This window comes from Rhamphochromis longiceps, linkage group LG19, assembly GCF_057381845.1.
Source record: "Rhamphochromis longiceps isolate RC_006_pf linkage group LG19, R_longiceps_female_GT1.1, whole genome shotgun sequence".
NCBI classification, from domain to species: Eukaryota; Metazoa; Chordata; class Actinopteri; order Cichliformes; family Cichlidae; genus Rhamphochromis; species Rhamphochromis longiceps.
This window is the reverse complement of record NC_140575.1, coordinates 18,091,203-18,097,202: the sequence shown is the minus strand read 5'-3', so window position 1 is coordinate 18,097,202 and position 6,000 is coordinate 18,091,203.

Below are 6,000 nucleotides of genomic sequence, written 5' to 3'. Positions count from 1 at the left end.
GAAAATTATGAATAGAACCTTTTCTCTTTATTGTTTTCAGCTGTCATTCATTTGTTAAGGTAAGTAGGGAGCATCTGCTAGATTTATAGTCAAAAGTCTTTTCATTTAATCAGATAACACATTGAGGTTTAATGAAAATAGAAGAGCAGAAAAATAAACATCAGAAATATTCATTTGTGGAGCACAACCACACGTTAGTGTGGGAGTGTTCTGCAGTATTTTTCAGGAGGGGGGACCTCAGTACATTACGCAGCTGCCTGTGTGTTCATATGTGCCAGTGACTAACATCTTCAGCAGAGTGCCAAGCTCCTACATGACAGGAAAAGCCACTGTATTTTTAGCTTCTGGTGCAAAATCAGATTCCCTCCCACCACTGCGCTCAGGTTCATGTCAGGCTGTTTGGAAAAAGACAGATGCATGCAGTGTAGCGTTAGAGTCATTTATGCAAATCCTTCTTAAAATTTACAAATGGCTATGACTGGATGTTAACCATACTGAGAATTCCTTTTTGTTTGTTTAAACTTGCTCCAAAAACAGAACCAGTGTAATGAACTGACCGCAGTAGTGACTTTAAGGCAACAACAAAAATTTGTTGTGGCATTCTGACAACTTCTTTGGATCCATCTACTTTGGTGTTACTCCCACACTGTGATGGTGTTTGACATGGGTCAGGAAAGGTGAGTCATCAGCTATAGAACTTCCAGTCTCCTTGTATTGTGCCAGTACATAAGAAGATTATATCCATCTCTCCATGTCCACACTTACTTACGCTGTCATTTCAGCGGAGGATTATCCTGATCTGCTTATGGGGAAAATAGGATTTTAGTTACTGTACTCTTCAAGTTGCTGGAACATGCAAAATGTCATTTTTGCTATAGTTTCATAATGAAGTCTTTAGTACAGACTTCATGCAGACAGATTTAAAACCATGGGCTCTGCTAGACATATAGTCTTTCTTGAGCTGTATATAAGAATAATAAAGGATTAATAATCAAGTAAGTCAGCCATTTTACATTAAGTATATAACTTTATAAACTAAAATTAAACAAAGAAGAAGTGGTTTTAGGGCATTTTAATTGATCCACAAAAAGTCAGAGGGAGCCAACAAGTATTTTGTAAAAAATATAAAATTCAAATGACATTTTAAGAAGCCTGAGCATGGTGGTGCGTTGGTTAACACTGTTGCTTCACAGCAAGAAGGTCCCGAGTCCGTTTTCGGTGCATACAGAAAGGCCCCGGCCAGATGGTGGAGTCGACACCATCTGGCCGGGGCCTTTCTGTGTGGAGTTTAAATGTTCTCCCCGTGTTCTCCCTGGTACTCCCGGCTTCCTCCCAAAGTCCAAAGACATGCAGTTAGTAGTAGAGTGCCAAGGTTAATTGGTGATGCTAAATTACCCGTAGGTGTAAATGTGAGTGTGCCCCCCGAATCCCTTATAAGGATAAGTGGAAGCAAATGGATGGATGGAGGAGGCTAGGTACTAAAGAGTAAAATAGTCCTCAAGCGCAATTTTAAAATAAAGGAAACTATTGTGTGAATCCATAATTATGAATAAAGTAAAATTTTACTTTTTAGAATAATGTATTAATCCCTAAGGAAATTATGTGGTTACAGTTGCGCCAAGACAATAAGAACAGTAACAGACTGAGCTAAATTAAATAATACAATGTATTACAAAGTACCAAGATGTAAGAAAAAAGCTCTAATATGTACAAATAGCTCAATTACAAATATCCAAAATAAAAGAAAGTATGAAAGAATAAAATTGAGAAAAGCTTAAAACATCAACGAATTGAATTACTAAATGACTAAGGGGAGACGGTATGAACACAATTTAATGAACACACACACTCACGTACATTTTTATATTTTAGTGAAGACATCTCACTGAAATAATGCTTTCCCTAGCTACTTACCTTAACCATCAGTCTAATTCTAACCATAACCTAATTGTAACCCTGACACTAAAACCAGATTTTAAGCCTCAAACTTGTGGGGGTGGGCATTTTGCCCCCATAACTGACTATTGGTCCCCACAAGTATAGTAATGTGCCAATTTTCTGTCCTCACAAAGATGTCTAAACAGGTACACACACTTGTTGCATCTTAGATCTTTACACTGAGTAATATAGTTGCATACCCTTGGAAAAACAATATTTTGTTTTTTAGTACAATGAAGCAAAGTGGTGGATTATTTAACCAACACGTCAGGTCCTTGTTCAGACCCCTGGGAGATGCCACAGTTTGCTGAAAGGAAAAGATGTGGTCAGAAAATTTCAATTTAGTTATATAAGACAAGGCAAAACAAAGCATAAAATATTAGTAGATTTGTATTTTTTTAAATTTTCAAAACAGTACTAATGTGAACAATATTTGGCCCCATAATAGAGTGAAGTGGCACTAGAAATTAGCATAAGATAAATATACAGATATAGATTTTGTACATTAAAAATGTAAAATGCAAAATGTACGTCATTAAATGTACGTTTTGTTACTGATGCTTTCCCTGCATTAAATGAATGAGACTAACCCTCGATACCACATAAGCATTTTATCAGAATCTTCTAGATTGCTGGGAAATCCTAAAGAAACATTCATCACACTTAAGCACACAGATTATTTTGAGAGTAGAGTTGAAACTTTGAGGTTTAGCTTGAAATACTATTTTGAGAAAAACAATCAAAACAATATTTTGAGAGAAAATATGCAATGTGGAAATTAACACACCCTACAAAACACTTTGTGTAAATTAGTTAATGCTTCAGAATCTGTTTAAGTAACAAAGAAATTATTTCTCATTTAGCACATAAACACAGAATGGTGATGAGCACCAGGACGTCACAACACACTGTAAGAGAGCTGATGAAGTTGTTTCACTAATTCATCTACAAGAGGCATTTTGTAACATGTTTAGAAGCGACCATAAAGTGCGACCATATTTTCTTATCACGTGTTTATTTTTCAGTGAATCAGCCTTTTAATTACACTGTGCTTTTGAACACACAGGCATTATTTCCAGAACTTACATATTTAAAGATGATAGTAATATTTGGCACGTTAACTAGCAAATTGCTCCTTACCGTCTTGACATCCTCCACCTGCTCTGCTAAGGGGAAAAGTGCTTAAATGCTGAGAAGCAGCCTAGGGGCTAAATCTGTATTCATCTTTCTCTAACCTCATGGATCTGCAAACCCCTCAACATCTGCTTTATCCAGATCCCTTGAACGATATCTCCAACTAATTACAACATCTTCAGGAACTAAAGCCAATGATGAGAAAAGCAGGTGTGCAGAGCTGGAAGGTTGTGCTAACCAGGATTTCAGAAAGAAAGAAAAGAAAATTCATTCACCTTGTAATTGGTTGAGCAAAGAGGCACATGGTTAGACTGAGTACAGAATAAGACCCTGTAAATACTGTAATTACGTTTATTTATAACACACCTTAGGAATGTACTGCTAACATTTAAAAGAAGGCAGTTAAGCTTTTATCCCTTTTCGTTGAGGACCTTTGTAACTACATGTGAATTTGACCTATGACATGTTTGAGCCTTATCTGCTCAAAATGTCTAAAAGTATTGGATAAAAGCTGCCTTTCACTGACTGACTTCTTGTCCATCCTCCATTGGTTTGAACACCCATCCCCCAACCCGAGGATCACCACAACATAACCTAATAGATCTACACCTTAGTTCACAGATTCACTTTAGGGTTATTTCTGGGATTTCGCACAACCCAGGATTCAAATCATGAATACATAATGGGCTTGGATTTACAGTATTATAAATGAAATGTGCTCTATTTGGAAGCAGCTGGGCCTCCTCCCCTTTCGACAGGTTGTGTGTGAGACTTTAAATCATTAAACTGTAAATTTTAAACTCTTATTGATCCCTTTACCCCTAGTCCTGAAGTGTATATTAATTTCTTACTCTTATATTTATTGTTTGTTTCCTTGCACTGCTGTGACTGGAGCCTCCTCATCTCGTCTCTCTATATGCTGTACTGTATGTAGCGGGGATGACAATAAAGTTTACTTTGATTTCAGCAGCAAGCAGGTGCACCGAGGGCTCTCGCGCTCTCGCACTCACTTTTCGTATATAGAATTTCGAAAAAACAACGGTGCAAATTATAAGTCTGCATAATTATGTCTGGTGTTTTCGTGTTTGTTGTTTGTTTTTATTTTTGTTTTATTTTGCAAGTTGGTTATTAGATGCTCCTGCCAGCCAGAGAATCCCCCACCGCCCCGCCCTCTCCTCCCTGTGCCGCAAGCAGCAGGCGCACCTCGCAAACGGAGGGCGCCCTTACTCCCAGCAAATGGGCAATAGAAAACCGATCGGTGCCTATGTCATTCCCAATATGCGCTGGTATGACATCGGGCAGCATGAGTGTATTTATTTATTTATTTTTGCCGATGCCCGTGATGCCGCCCCCCACCACGATGCCGCTCCGGGCAACCGCATGTGTCGCCCGTATCAAAAACCGTTACTGTGCACACACCTTCTGGAAAAACTTCCCTACCTGTTTGCCCTCTAATGCTCAACTCCTTTTTAGCTCACCTCCTGAAATGAGGTTTCCTGGCTAAAATTCTTAGGGGGCCCCTCCATGTTATGCTAACAACATGTCATGGCTCCTGGTCTCTTGACTAAGGTATGCCACATTCTCTTTTTTCCTTCTTTTTCACCTAACTGGTTTTGTTGTTCATCATTTGGATTGTTTAAAGAAAAATCTAGAAAAGGGACTTAATTAATTAATTGTTATTGTAGGTTTTATGTGTGTGTTAAGTATATTTAACACAATTTTGTTTTGATCTTGACAAGAAATGATAATTTGCAGTAACACTATGCTACTGCAAATGTCATTAGCTCTGCATGTCATTAGCTGGATTAAAATAACAGAGGACATTTAATGTCATCAGGATCCTCCAGGAGCCACAAATGCTAACTAAATTTCACAGGAATTCATATTGTACTTTTAAAAACCAAAAGCAGTTATTAGCAAAGCACAAATGTCAAGAGAATGAAGACATCTGACATTCCAAAAAATTCAAGGAATTCCAAATCCATTAGGGTTAGCTCTCCTATAGCAAGCCATTTTATACTAGACAATTTCTTCACAATCCAAGTCCAAGATATTAAGATATTACTCTAGAAGAACTGGCAGACCTGGGACAGCTACAATTAATAATAATTAAAATAATAATAATGATAATAAAAATAATAATAATAAAGAAAATAATAATAATCCAAAATAAATTAGATCAAGAGCAAAAGTCCTCTGCTCTTGATTAATCTATTAAATAAAAATAAGTCAGTTATTATTATCACTTGCTACTAACCAAGTAACTAACAGTTAACATTTAAAATAAATTATCCTTAAGTATATGGACTTTTACTAAGCCTCTCTAACTGACCACTAAGAGAGAAAAAAATGAAACAACCGATGACACTACTGGCAGTAGTTGGACAAGATTTATTTAATTTTAGTGGAGAGCAGTCATATTCCTAACATTTCTCCCCAAACTAAAGACTCTGCCTCCCTTCTGCTTGCTCTTCAAACATTTATATACTGTGCTTTGAGGTAGTCATCATCTCATGACCTTTACTTCTCTCCTTAAATACACACCAAATATACCAGGGATGTCTCAGAGGTCTCAACTCTACTCCTAACTTAGAGTTTGGTGATGAGATTCTTTCATGTCAGATATTAGTCTTGATGATAAACTGCTGCACAGTGTGTAAGGTACATACAATGATATGGTGGGATAGAATCTAACAAAGCTCAGCACCCTCAGGGAATCACTGGCTAGCATTACGGTCTTCCTGGGAAAAAGTTAACTGCAAGAAAATAACCATTCTGTCTGCAGCCTTGGGTTAGCCTCAGGCTTGGTAGACTGGAACCAAGAAACCAACTGTGAACATGTTCTTTTAAGTTGGAATTTCAGGTGTATAATTGGTTTAAAACAGCTGTGTCTAGACACATTAAGATTTGGGTTTTGAAGACAGTAAA